Source organism: Phyllobates terribilis, unplaced genomic scaffold (assembly GCF_046119375.1).
Source record: "Phyllobates terribilis strain yellow unplaced genomic scaffold, ASM4611937v1 Scaffold_1__5_contigs__length_1240528914, whole genome shotgun sequence".
Taxonomy (NCBI): domain Eukaryota; kingdom Metazoa; phylum Chordata; class Amphibia; order Anura; family Dendrobatidae; genus Phyllobates; species Phyllobates terribilis.
In genome coordinates, this window is record NW_027362761.1 from 789,947,578 (window position 1) to 789,963,220 (window position 15,643).

A 15,643-nucleotide genomic window follows, 5' to 3' on the forward strand; every position below is an offset into this window, starting at 1 on the left:
ACGCTCTATGGGAGCACAGTGCATGTCACAGGGCCTGTCACAAGACCCTGTGATGTGCAGGGGAGGGGGGATATGATAATTAAGCAGAGAGACGGGGTTTAGGGGAATAATAAGCACATAGGTGGGGATTTCTTGGCATCCCTCGGACACCAACCCTGTTGAAGAAAGAATTGATTAAAGTGCTTTTCTCTGCAATCAGGCCTCTGCAATGGGCCATACAGGTATGTATAGATTTACTTTTCTATACCCTGTATCGCCACAGTAGAGGTCTGATATCGCCCAGGGGTGACAGATTCCCTTTAAAAACACCAGAGAAAAACATGAAAAGTTAAACAAAAAGGCTTGTTAAAAAAAAGTAAGGAAAAACTCTTGAAATTAATGAAGGTCTTATAGAGTTATATAATGTTTGAATTTCAGTCCAATATAACTGTTGGACTGGGTGTTATATTTATAACACAGGCTATAATATACAAAATAGACCCATCTGAATGAGGCCATATGCTAATTGCTATATACTGTAGTACCTGCATTTGTAGAAGTAGACTTGGATGGTTTGAATGTCAAATCACGGTAGTGTTCACAGTAACCGGTCATTGGATTGGGCTATAAGGTATCCCTACAGTTTTACATAATATTTTGGAGAAGTAACATAGGCTTTATCACAGTAACATTTACAAATTACACAATTTCATTGTATTTAAATGTAAGTTTTTGGAAGAAATCATTTTTTTTTAGGTTGGTTTATTTTGAAGCAAAAAAGCCAGGTACTGATATTAGGTATAGAATATAGATCTTTTTTGAAAATTGCTAAGAAATTCAAATGTCTGCATCCAGGTCTGATACTGCTGATGATCTCATAATTTGAAAGCCTTTATATTATAGCTGTAAGGATTGTCAAAAGTGTGCAGTGCACTTAAGACATAGAATTTAATCATGGTTTGCCAACAAGCTGGCAATCTTTGAAATTACATTGTTTTGTGACACCTAGGTATGATTTCAAATGCCAAAAGTCATTGCTCTTCAAATAATCAAGTGTAATAACATAAAGTAAAGCATCTTAACGATCAATACTGTAATAGTGTAACTCATCATTTTGGTAAGCTTTATTGATTCTTTACCTTACATCTTTGCCATAATGAAGGACCTCATCTTTTTTTCCACAATCACAAACGTAGCTTTCTGGTAAAAAAAAATGCTATTTCTGATTCTTTAGGGAATAAGAGAACATGTCATTTAAAAGGACAACTACTGTGTTATTTTAAAAAAACAAAAAGAAAGATTTTATACTAATAATATATCGGTGTACCATGGAGCATCTTGTATAGCCCACCCCAATAGGTCACATGATTAATACTGAAGCAGAAACATTAAAAAGCTACTCTGCTCAATAGGAAACATAGTAAAATGGGATTTTCTTCTACTTTTAAAATGATGACTAAAGATGTGCAAGTCTTTTGAAATTCGCCAGCCTCAGCAAATTTTCTTAAAAAATTCAATTTGCAGTTTATCGATTCACCACAAATGGCAAATGTTTCAAATCCTCCATCTGCCCGAAAAATATGTGTGTATCAATTTGAGGTCTCCTTGGATGGTAACCAACCCCATTCTAGCACTTTAAAACAAGGTAATGTCAAAATGAGCTCAACATACAGTATATATCAATAGGTAAAATTATGATAATTTGATGGTAACCAACAGCCTGTTTAACAATACACTGCACTGACAGACTTTTTATGTTTTTATTAAATGTAAAAATGGTTGAAAAATTATCTAAAAAATTATCCTTTTATTTGGCAGATGACTGTCGATTCAGTGTTTATACACAGGCGGGATAGACAGAAAAAACCATGGCTTTTTAACAAGGAATGGTCCAACAATTATCCCTGTTTGAGTAGTGGTAACTGGTTTGGTGATTGTTAAGTGAACAAACTATAGCTATTTAGAAGGCCTTCTAAAAAGTTTACATTTTTTTGGAAGCAGCAATAGGTTTGCTCTTTGGAAAATAAAAAAAATAATAGCTTTTTAACATAACATGCAAAACGTAACCCTGTTTTGGGAGCAGTAACAGTGAAGAAGCAAAGGCTTCTAAGAATAGGTTCACATGAGCGTATTTCATGGTCCACAAAAGGACCACAATGATCCAGATGTGGCTGTTCTATCAATGATCCGATCACCATGGGACAATCTGGTTGTTTTTTATTTTTATTTTTGTTACAGAAGACATGGGCTTCAGTGGATTAGGCGTTAGGTAAGTATAATTGTTTTTGGTAAAAAAAGAATCATAAATAAAAGAGTATGTCATTATTTCAAATAAAGTACTTTATTCTGTGTGTTTTGGTTTTTTTTCTTACAATTTAACTATGGGCTTAATAATGGGGGAGTTTTAACCCCTTTACCCCCGAGGGTGGTTTGCACGTTAATGACCAGGCCAATTTTTACAATTCTGACCACTGTCACTTTATGAGGTAATTACTCTGGAACGCTTCAAGAGATCCCCCTGATTCTGAGATTGTTTTTTCGTGACATATTATACTTCATGATTGTGGTAAAATTTCTTCGATATCATTTGCTCTTATTTGTGAAAAAAACGGAAATTTGGCAAAAATTTAGCAATTTTCAAAATTTGAATTTTTATGCCCTTAAATCAGAGAGATATGTCACACAAAATACTTAATAAATAACATTTCCCACATGTTTACTTTACATCAGCACAATTTTGGAACCAAAATTTTTTTTTGTTAGGGAGCTATAAGGGTTAAAATTTGACCAGCGATTTCTCATTTTTCCAACAAAATTTACAAAACAATTTTTTTAGGGACCACATCACATTTGAAGTCACTTTGAAAGGTCTTTGTGACAGTAAATACCGAAAAGTGACACCATTCTAAAAACTTCACCCCTCAAGGTGCTCAAAACCACATTCAAGAACTTTATTAACCCTTCAGGTGCTTCACAGGAATTTTTGGAATGTGGAAGAAAAAAATGAACATTTAACTTTTTTCACAAAAATGTTACTTTAGACCCAATTTTTTTATTTTCGCAGGGGTAGCAAGAAAAAATTGACCCCAAAATTAGTTGTGCAATTTCCCCTGGGCACGCATATACCCCATATGTGGGGAAAAACCACTGTTTGGGTGCACGGCAGGGCTCAGAAGGGAAGGAGCGCCATTTGACTTTTTGATTGTAAAATTTGCTTGAATAATTAGCGGACGCCATGTTGCGTTTGGAGAGCCCCTGATGTGCCTAAACAGTGGAAACCCCCCACAAGTTACCCAATTTTGGAAACTAGACCCCCCAAGGCACCTATCTAGATGCACAGTGAGAACTTGGAACCCCTAGGTGCTTCACAAATTGATTCGTAAAAATGAAAAAGTGGAAAAAAAAAACACTTTTTCATTGTTTCAAATCAATTTGTGAAGCACCTGGGGGTTCCAAGTGCTCACTATGCATCTAGATAGGTGCCTTGGGTGGTCTAGTTTCCAAAATGGGGTCACTTGTGGGGGAGCTCCAATGTTTAGGCACACAGGGGCTCTCCAAACGCGACATGGTTCCAATTTGTTAGCGGACACCATGTCGCGTTTGGAGAGCCCCTGTGTGCCTAAACATTAGAGCTCCCCCACAAGTGACTCAATTTTGGAAACTAGACCACCCAAGGCACCTATCTAGATGCATAGTGAGCACTTGGAACCCTCAGGTGCTTCACAAATTGATTTGTAAAAATGGCGTAACCATGTTGCGTTTGGAGAGCCCCTGATGTGCCTAAACAGTGGAAACCCCCCACAAGTGACCCCATTTTGGAAACTAGACCCCCCAAGGCACCTATCTAGATGCATAGAGAGAACTTGGAACCCCTAGGTGCTTCGCAAATTGATTCGCAAAAATGAAAAAGTGGAAAAAAAACAACACTTTTTCATTTTTTCGAATCAATTTGTGAAGCACATGGGGTTCCAAGTGCTCACTATGCATCTAGATAGGTGCCTTGGGTGGTCTAGTTTCCAAAATTGGATCACTTGTGGGGGAGCTCCAATGTTTAGGCACATAGGGGCTCTCCAAACACGACATAGTTAAAAATTTGTTAGCGGACACCATGTAGAGTTTGGAGAGCCTCTGTGTGACTAAACATTAGAGCTCCTCCACAAGTGCATCCATTTTGGAAACTAGACCACCCAAGGCACCTATTTAGATGCATAGTGAGCACTTGGAACCCCTAGGTGCTTCACAAATTGATTCGTAAAAATGGCGTAACCATGTCTCGTTTGGAGAGCCCCTAATGTGCCTAAACAGTGGAGCTCCCCCACAAGCAGGGCCGGCTCCAGGTTTTTCTGGGCTCCGGGCGAAAGAGTCTCAGTGGGCCCCTTTAACACATACCACGATTCATGATGCAGCGATACGGCGGAGAAATTATATATATATATAATATATATATATATATATATATATATATATATATATAGTACAATACAAAGATTTCACTTCTTACATTACATGAGTGATATCTATTGTAAATTCCACAATAGCTCAGAAACCGGTGAATCGCTCCACACAGAATACTGGCCCCCATATAAGGCTCCATACGGAATACTGGCCCCCATATAACGCTTCATACGGAATACTGGCCCCCATATAAGGCCCCATACGGAATACTGGCCCCCATATAAGGCCCCATAAGGAATACTGGCCCCCATATAAGGCCCCATACGGAATACTGGCCCCCATATAAGGCTCCATGCGGAATACTGACCCCCATATAAGGCTCCATGCGGAATACTGGCCCCCATATAAGGCTCCATACGGAATACTGGCCCCCATATAAGGCTCCATACGGAATACTGGCCCCCATATAAGGCCCCATAAGGAATACTGGCCCCCATATAAGGCCCCATACGGAATACTGGCCACCATATAATGCCCCATACGGAATACTAGCCCCCATATAAGGCTCCATACGGAAAACTGGCCTCCATATAAGGCTCCATACGGAATACTGGCCCCCATATAAGGCTCCATACGGAATACTGGTCCCCATATAAGGCTCCATACGGAATACTGGCCCCCATGTAAGGCTCCATACGGAATACTGGCCCCCATATAAGGCCCCATACGGAATACTGGCCCCCATATAAGGCCCCATACGGAATACTGGCCTCCATATAAGGCTCCATACGGAATACTGGCCCCCATATAAGGCTCCATACAGAATACTGGCCCCCATATAACGCTCCATACAGGATACTGGTCCCCTTATAAAGCTCCATACAGGATACTGGCCCCCATATAACGCTCCATACAGGATACTGGTCCCCTTATAAAACTCCATACAGGATACTGGCCCCCATATAACGCTCCATACTAGATACCGGTCCCCTTACAACGCTCCATACAGGATACGAGTCCCCTTATAACGCTCCATACAGGATACTGGCCCCCATATAATGCTGCATGCAGGCTGTTACCCCCCACATAATGCCCCATACAGGCTGTCCCCCCCTTATAATGCTCCATGCAGGCTGTTACCCCCCACATAATGCCCCATACAGGCCCCCCCCTTTTAATGCTCCATGCAGGCTGTTACCCCCCACATAATGCACTATGCAGGCTGCCCCCCCTTTATAATGCCCCATGCAGGCTGTTCCCCACCTTATAATGCCCCATGCAGGATGTCACCCCCTCTCTTTATAATGCCCCATGCAGGATGTCCCCCCTCTCTTTAAAATGCCCCATGCAGGATGCCCCCCCCCTCTCTTTACAATGCTCCATGGAGGATGCCACCCCCCTTCTCTTTTTACTGCCCCATGCGTCCATACATTAAAAAAAAAATCAAATACTCACCTCCCTTCTCCTCACCTGCTACCTGCTGCCCGCTGCCCGCTGCCCGTTGCTCGGGTCCGAACTCCAGCGTTGTCGGCGTCTTCCCGCTCAGCGCTCCCTGTGACGGCTCAGGGGAGGGCGCGGTGTAAAGACGTCACCGCGCCCTCTGACCTGAGACGTCACAGGGAGCGCAGAGCAGGAAGACAGCTGATCTGCGGAGGCACGGGGAGAGGTAAGTATCCAGCTGCCGGGGCCCTGAGCAAGCGGCGGAGAAGGGCGGGCGCTGACACCGCTCTCCTCCGCCCATAGCCCAGCGGGGTGCGCGACCGCCAGTGGGCCCCTCTGCCTGCTCAGTGCCCCGGCATTTGCCCGGGTGCTGACGCCGGCCCTGCCCACAAGTGACCCCATTTTGGAAACTATACCCCTCAAGGATTTTATTAAGGGGTATAGTGAACATTTTGAACCCAGAGGTACGACACAGAATTTGCTAACATTAGGTCATCATATTGAATAAGTTGTCATTACTCTTGAGCGCAAGTGCTCGCTACTTGAGTTTGCATCGGGTACTCAGGTATGCACCATGTATCACGGGTGCTCAAGTGAAATGCTTGAGTCCCCGCCCGCATGTTTCACGGTTATTAGACACCCCAAAAAAAACATGCGGGGATAGCTTGTGTATGGCAGGCAATCCCCGCGAGGTTTTTTGGCCGCGAAGCATATGGGACGGAGACTCGAGCACCCGCGATACTCAGTGCATACCCGAGCACCCGATGCAAACTCAAGTAGCGAGCACTTGCGTTCAACACTAGTTGCCATATCGTCATCTTTTTTTTTTTTTTTACTTTTGAAAAAAAAAACCAACCCCAACCCTAACATTAGCACAACCCCAACCCCAGCCCTAGCGTTTATTTTTTACGCCGTTCCTAGTGCGGTATAAGTGATTAGACGACTTTATACTTCGGGTCGGTATGATTACAGAGATACCAGAATCATATCGGGTCTTTATGATTGACAGCTGTCACACACTAAAAGACACATATTTTGTAAAATCTAGTTTTTGCATCGCCATATTTTGAGAGCTATAATTTTTCCATGTTCTGGCCGACAGAGTCAGGTGACAGCTTGTTTTTTGCGGGATTTTTTATTGGTGCCATTTTCAGGCATGTGACATTTTTGATCACTTTCTATTCAGCTTTTGGGAGGCAGAATAAACAAAAAACAACAATTCAGGAATTGTGTTTTTTTACATTTTTTTATTCTACTCCACGTGTGGTTAAATTGATAAGGTAGCTTTATTCTTTGGGTCAGTACGTTTACAGCGGTACCACATTTATAGCATTTTTCTATGTTTTGGCGCTTTTACACAATAAAAGCTATTTTATAGAAAAAAATATTTTTTTGCATCGCTTTATTCTGAGAGCTATAACCTTTTGATTTTTCGGATGATAGAGCTGTATGGTGGCTTATTTTTTGCGGGACAAGATGACGTTTTCAGAGGTACCATTTTTATTTATATTCGTCTTTTTGATCGCGTGTTATTCCATTTTTTGTTTGGCGGTATGATAAAGCATTGTTTTTTGCTTAGGTTTTTTTTTTTTTTTTTACCGTGTTCACTGAAGGGGTTAACTAGTGGAACAGTTTTATAGGTCAGGTCGTTACGGATGCGGCGATACCAAATATGTGTACTTTTATTGTTTGTTTGTTTTTTTTTTCATAATAATATTTATTGATGGGTACATTATATTTTTATTTTTAGTGGACTATTTTTTTTCTTTTTTTTTAGATTTTTACAATTTTTTTTTTTTTTTCACTTTCTGGGAGTTTTTTTACTTTTTTACTTTGTCCCACTGTGGGACTTTCACTTTTCATTCTGATCGCCTGCATAGCATAGGGATGGAGCACCATCCCTGTGCTATGCAGGCAGTCAGCGCTGCACAGTGATAAGATTGTTTGGTCGTGCACTGCGCATGACCAAACAATCTTCCTGCTGTATGGTGACCCGGATGTTGTCATGACGACATCGGGTCATCATGGCAACACCCGGGAAGCCGCGGCAGACAGTGCTGGAGGCCGGAAGAGGAGGTGAGTATACCGATCACCTCCCCTAAGCCATCTCAATGCTGCGATCGACTTCGATCAAAGCATTGCGGGGGTTAATGTGCCGGGAGCGGTGCGGGACCGCTCCCTGCACATAATACCGGGTGTCAGCTGTGACAATCAGCTGATACCCGGCGGCGATCGCGCCCGCACAGCCTGTGTGCGCGCGCAATCGCGATGACGTACTAATACGGGTCAGGCTCTTAAAGCCCAGGGCACAGACGCGTATTAGTACATCATGGGCTTTAAAGGGGTTAAAGATGCCTCTCCATTACTAACCTGGACTTCAAGTCAGCTGCCAATACAAGGATATCATGAAACCCAACCATATTACCCCACTTACACTGCATTAGAGCAATTGAAAGAGTGAGGCTAAGTGCCAGAATTGGCGCATCTTATTGATACACCATTTCTGGGGCCACTGAGGGCCAATATTATTCGCCAAGGAGGGAGCCAGCATGCAAGGCCCCTTCCCTGGCTATTAATATCAGCTCACAGCTGTCTGTTTAGCCTTTGCTGGTTGGGTTTTAAAGGGGACCCCACGTAAATTTTTTTCTGAGTTCCCCCTGCAATCTAGCCAGTAAAGGCTAATCAAACAGCTGTGAGCTAATATTAATAGCCAGGGAAGGGGCTTAGGATGCTGGCCCCCCTCCATGGCTAATATCAACCCTCAATGGCCCCAGAATTGGCGCATTAATAAGATGCACCAATTTTTGCGCTTAGCCTTGCTTTTCCCACTTGACCTGATGTGGTGTTAAGTGGGGTAATAGGGAAGTGTGAATTTGTATTGTATACGCATGTCATACGAATATCACACAGATGGTAGTTGAGGAAAAAAAAGCACAATCGCATAGCACTCGCATGACATATGGATGCTAGATGAGAAAAAAAATGCATGACACTCGTCAACTTTTCTGGCTGAGAATCTCAGTGAGTTTATACAGTACAGACCAAAAGTTTGGACACACCTTCTCATTTAAAGATTTTTCTGTATTTTCAGGACTATGAAAATTGTACATTTACACGGAAGGCATCAAAACTATGAATTAACAAATGTTGAATTATATACTTAACAAAAAAGTGTGAAACAACTGAAAATATGTCTTATATTCTAGGTTGTTCAAAGTAGCCACCTTTTGCTTTGAGGACTGCTTTGCACACTCTTGGCATTCTCTTGATGAGCTTCAAGAGGTAGTCACCGGAAATGGTTTTCACTTCACAGGTGTGCCCTGTCAGGTTTAATAAGTGGGATTTCTTGCCTTATAAATGGGGTTGGGACCATCAGTTGTGTTGTGCAGAAGTCTGGTGGATACACAGCCAATAGCCCTACTAAATAGACTGTTAGAATTTGTATTATGGTAAGAAAAAAGCAGCTAAGTAAAGAAAAACGAGTGGCCATCATTACTTTAAGAAATGAAGGTCAGTCAGTCCAAAAAATTGGGAAAACTTTGAAACTGTCCCCAAGTGCAGTTGCAAAAACCATCAAGCGCTACAAAGAAACTGGCTCACATGAGGACCGCCCCAGGAAAGGAAGACCAAGAGTCACCTCTGCTTCTGAGGATAAGTTTATCCGAGTCACCAGCCTCAGAAATCGCAGGTTAACAGCAGCTCAGATTAGAGACCAGGTCAATGCCACACAGAGTTCAAGCAGCAGACACATCTCTTCAACAACTGTTAAGAGGAGACTTTGCGCAGCAGGCCTTCATGGTAAAATAGCTGCTAGGAAACCACTGCTAAGGAAAGGCAACAAGCAGAAAAGACTTATTAGGGCTAAAGAACACAAGGAATGGACATTAGACCAGTGGAAATCTGTGCTTTGGTCTGATGAGTCCAAATTTGAGATCTTGATTCCAACCACCGTGTCTTTGTGCGACGCAGAAAAGGTGAACGGATGGACTCTACATGCCTGGCTCCAACCGTGAAGCATGGAGGAGGAGGTGTGATGGTGTGGGGGTGCTTTGCTGGTGACACTGTTGGGGATTTATTAAAAATTGAAGGCATACTGAACCAGCATGGCTACCACAGCATCTTGCAGAGGCATGCTATTCCATCCAGTTTGCGTTTAGTTGGACCATCATTTATTTTTCAGCAGGACAATGACTCCAAACACAACTCCAGGCTGTGTAAAGGGCTATTTGACCAAGAAGGAGAGTTATGGGGTGCTACGCCAGATGACCTGGCCTCCACAGTCACCAGACCTGAACCCAATCGTGATGGTTTGGGGTGAGCTGGACCGCAGAGTGAAGGCAAAAGGGCCAACAAGTGCTAAGCATCTCTGGGAACTCCTTCAAGATTGTTGGAAGACAATTTCCGGTGACAACCTCTTGAAGCTCATCAAGACAATGCAAAGCAGTCATCAAAGCAAAAGGTGGCTACTTTGAAGAACCTAGAATATAAGACATATTTTCAGTTGTTTCACACTTTTTTTATATAATTCCACATGTGTTAATTCATAGTTTTGATGCCTTCAGTGTGAATGTACAATTTTCATAGTCAGGAAAATACAGAAAAATCTTTAAATGAGAAGGTGTGTCCAAACTTTTGGTCTGTACAGTATATGCAGATGTGAGCAAACCCTTAGCCAGTGACTCTGGAAATGGAAAGCCACACTACCATACAAATGGTACTTCACTGGGAACCGCTGTTCTGTAATGGCCCAGATACTGACCACCACTTTACAAGGTAAATGATGATTTAGCAGTGTGGGAAATGGTGCTGCACAAGTTTTGTTATTTTCAAATCTCAAAATATTCAAGATCGCGATAAATTGTGAATTTCAGAAAATTCGTCTTGAACTCGATCCTATGCGAATTGATCCGCTCATCTATACCCAGTGTAGTCTTGACAACCATCGAGCCACAAAAAACAGTCGGACATGCTTTGCCCGGTGGAGCACATTGCTATCATAGACACAGCTGTGATTGCAGTGCAGAGTAAAAGTAAAGTTTGAACTTAGTCCAGCCATTTGTCTAAAGTTGGATTTAAGAAAACCCGGCAAGGGCTTTTAATCTTGGAGTATACTACAGGATGGCAGAGGGGCGGTTCACTCCCTCCAGCCCGGGTCTTACAAGTGGCTCATGGCCACAGACTCCTTTTAAAAACCTGCAGTAAAGCTCTGCAAGCTTGTGTGAAGGTTAACACAGACCTGTGAAGGCTACGTATCTAATGCATCCTAAGTGACACGGCGCAGCCATCTCCCACCGCAACAGGTTTACATGGACTGTGTGGATATCCCGGCTGCGATCCGGAGGACAGCCTTTGCTTTTGAGTTTTGCCAAATAAAGCTGTTTAAGTTGGACTTTCCTTGGGTCACTTCCTCATTACTGCACAGTGTGAACATCGCCGCACTACAATATGGTGGAGAATGTGGGCAGTGCGAACTGAGGCATACCACAACGTCAGCTGCATGTCTGTCATTAGGCATGCCATTCTGCAGCCCAGGCCCGCTGACAAGATGGAGGAAATCCTGAGACAGCTGGTCCTCACACAGCAACAACAAAAACAACAGCAGACTAATTACTGTAACATCCCTGGCGGCGTGCTTGCATGATGCACAACCTCCCACCATGCAAGACCGCAATCTTTCCTGTCAGTCCATTCAGTACTCTTTGCTCCATTACCTGCTGTGTCCATGTCTCTTGTCTGATTGCTTAGGGCGTCGGCGTGGCTTTCTGCTTGTTTCTTATAGCTACTGTGTGCACAGTCCTAATGCATCCTCAGCCTTTTGCTGTGAGTCACTGGATACTTAAACCCCCTACACCCAGTAGGAGGTGCCTGAGCAATACTTTCACTCAGTTTGTCTTTTGCAACTGAGGTGCCAGGTCCTGTCCTGACTTTAGTCTGTCTGCCACCCTGGTGGCTGAGTGCCCAGGGCCTTTTCCTGTAACTGTGACTTCTAGTCTGTTTCCGCCACCCTGGGGGCTGAGTTCCCAGGCTCGTTCCTGTATCTTGTTCCCGGTTCAGTTCCTGTCTGAACAGTGTCCTAGCCCGTTACTTGTCTGAACCTGCACCTAACTCCAACTCGTTGTCTCTGTACTTCTGTTTGTGAGTTTTGTGTCGCTACTTCATTGTAAGTACCTTGTGTGTATCTGGTTCTGCTTGTCCCCTTTCCCTGCCTCTGTATCTACCTCCTGTGTTCTAACCATGTTCCTGTATTTTCCAGTCTGTTCCATGTGAACAGAGCCCTGTCCTGTCTGCCTTCACCTTCTGCTCTATTCTGCTCTGCTTGCTCACCGCACCGGCGGTTTTGCTCCACTCTGCTTGCTCACCGCACCTGCGGTTTTGCTCTGCTAGTCCACCGCACCTGCGGCTCTGTTTCTGTATCCAAGTCTGTACTGGTCCCTATCCAGCCTGCGTTCTTACCTGCCAGTATCTGCCTGTCTGCATTCCAGCCGTGCCTGTCAGCACCCACCTGCCTACATACCAGCCGTGCCTGCTAAGTACCCACCTGCCGTCATACCAGCCGTGCCTGCCAGTACCCACCTGAGCCGCCGTGTGACTTTGGTCTGACCGGGTTGATACTTAGTTACGCCCATCTAGGCACTCCTCGGTTCATGGTATAGTGGGATCAGTAATCACTCTCACGCCAGTCAGTCCAGGCGCGAGCATAACAGTTTGCTCAGGCCATGGTTCCCGTTGAGCCCCATGGCCCTTCGCTCTCAGAGACATTTGAATCCTTGCCTGGCAAATATGTGCACTAAGAAATTTTTTTTTCTCAAGCTGAGGTTCAGGCGATTTACGCACCAGCCCAAATGGAGCTATTAGCACTCGTTCCTGCAGATCCACCTCGGTACTATGGGGATCCAAAATGAAGCCGTGCATTTGTGGAGCAATGCATGCTGCATTTCAATTTCTATGCTCACTATTTTCCTACCAATTGGGTTAAAGTAGCATTCATGATGTCCTACCTAGCGGGTGATGTCTTGAAATGGATCACACCCCTATGGGAAGCATGGGATCCTATCGTCTCTGACCTGCAAGCCTTCCTGGTGGCCTTTCTAATGGTCTTCGATGACCCTAATCCTGAAGCTTCTGCTAAAGCTTCCCTTCCCAATATCTTGGAGCAGCCCCGATGGGTGATGTGTGTAGGTAGCCTACCAGTTCTCCAGCCTGAAGAGACTGCTGCCCACACAGAATCCACACAGGATGACAATGCTCCACAGAATACTTCCCTTCCAAACCTCAAGAGGCAGTCCAGATGTGCAAGGCGTAGAGGTAAACCGTCCCGCCGAGTTCTGTCCTCCCAAAGACCTCCTGTTCCCCAGCCTGTGTAGGCAGCTATCCGCACAGAGTCCATGAAGGATGACTATGTTCGTCAGGCAAAGCAGAGGCCAGAACTCAGTCACAAAGTCGGATTGCGGTCCCGCTGCAGTTGTTTGGGACCCCCGGACGGTCTTTGTCCAACGAAGGTTGGAGAATCCCAAAACATTAGGCCTGAGGGAGAGGCTGCCCTTGGCATTAGTGTTTCCTCTCCACAGATGTCCATGACTGTCTCCGTGGCAAGTGAAGGCCTCAGATTAACCGGAAGTTTCGGGCTTAAAGCCTTGAAGAGTCAGTGTCTGATTCCCATCCGACAACTCCAGAAGCTGTTTGGGCATTATCAGCGGAAGGACGAGCCCTACTCAGAAACCGTCAAAATATGTCTGTACAAATTAAGCTCCAGATTGGAGCATTACACATGAAGAAGTTCACATTTCAGGTGCTGTCTGGTTTACCCACAGGTCGTCCAGAGCCGAGAGATCTAGTGCCCGCTCAGGTCTGGAGATCCTGCATGGTGTTTCCTGGGGGACTTCTGAGGTGCAAGGGGTGTCCAGTCCCCATATCTTCAGGACAGTCAGCAGTTTGTTCTTCTTCTTCTTCACCAGATCTGCTAGTCGCTGACTCGCTGTGCGCTGAAGTTTCCGAAGGAAGGGAAGCGGAGGCATTGTCCCCACACAGTCTCGATGATTGTACCAATGATCTGGCTTTAGGCACCGCCCCACCTCACAGACGTGTCATCTCAGAAACCAGACTGAAGTTGGTCCCTAAGCAAGGATCCTCCATCTTTAACAAGCTTGGCAAAGTGTACGTCAATGCGGTGGTTACCCCCGAGTCTCTGCACCCCTCCAACCAGGCGGAGGACCTCCAGTTGCCTCCTGAATCCTCCGGGGTGCTACTTGATAACAAATGGAGAGAGACTTTTCTGCACCCTGTACCTGGTACTTTGCCCACTTCATCCAGTATGCTTGGCAAAGTGTACGTCAAGGCGGTGGTTACCCCCGAGTCTCTGCACCCCTTCAACCAGGCGGAGGACTTCCAGTTGTCTCCTGAATCCTCCAGGGTGCTACCTGATTAAAAATGGAGAGAGACTTATCTACACCCTGTACCTGGTACTTTGCCCACTTCATCCAATAAGCTTGGCAAAGTGTACGTCAAAGCGGTGGTTAACCCCGAGTCTCTGCACCCCTCCAACCTGGTGGAGGGCCTTCAGTTGTCCCGTGAATCTTTTGGGGTGCTACCTGATATTAATAGTGGAGAGAGACTTTCCTGTGTCCTGTTCCTGGTACCTCGCCCACTTCATCTGTTGCTGAGGATGGCCCGATGGAAGGAAGCATCCTAGTTACCAAGATGATGAGACCAGCTTTGTTCTCTCTAGTGGAAAGAAGAGGATATCTTCTTGAGGAGAAGGATCGGCCTCCAAACTCTCTGCAGAAAATCCTTGCTGGCTAGAGGAAGAGGGGGCGTAAATGGGGGGTACTGTAACATCCCTGGCGGCGTGCTTGCATGGTGATCCATCTCCCACCATGCAAGACCGCAATCTTACCTGTCAGTCCATGCTGCACTCTTTGCTCCATTGCCTGTTGTGTCCATGTCTCTTGTCTGATTGCTTAGGGTGTCAGTGAGGCTTTCTGCTTGTTTCTTATAGCTACTGTGTGCACAGTCCTAATGCGTCCCCAGCCTATTGCTGTGAGTCACTGGATACTTCAACCCCCTCCACCCAGTAGGAGGTGCCTGAGCAACACTTTCACTCAGTTTGTCTTTTGGAACTGAGGTGCCAGGTCCTATCCTGACTCTAGTTTGGCCGCCACCCTGGGGGCTGAGTACCCAGGGCCTTTTCCTGTACCTGTGACTTCTAGTCTGTTTCCACCACCCTGGGGGCTGAGTTCCCAGACTCGTTCCTGTATCTTGTTCTCGGTTCAGTTCCTGTCTGAACAGTGTCCTAGCCCGTTACTTGTTTCTCTCTATGTCCGTACCTTCCCTTTGCCTGCAGTGTCTGAACCTGCACCTAACTCCAACTCATTGTCTCTGTACTACTGTTTGTGAGTTTTGTGTCCACTTTATACTTCATTGTAAGTACCTTGTGTGTATTTGGTTCTGCTTGTCCCTTTCCCTGCCTCTGTATCTACCTCCTGTGTTCTAACCATCTTCCTGTAATTTCCAGTCTGTTCTTTGTGAACAGAGCCCTGTCCTGTCTGCCTTCACCTTCTGCTCTATTCTACTCTGCTTGTTTACCGCACCTGCGGTTCCATTCTGCTCTGCTTGTTCACCGCACCTGCGGTTTTGGTCCGCTCTGCTTGTTCACCACACCTGCAGTTTTGCTCCGCTCTGCTCGCTGACCGCACCTGCGGTTTTGCTCCGGTCTGCTTGCTGACCGCACCTGCGGTTTTGCTCCGGTCTGCTTGTTCACCTCTCCTGCGGTTTTGCTCTACTAGTCCACCGCACCTGCGGCTCTGTTACTGTATCCCAGTCTGTACTGGTA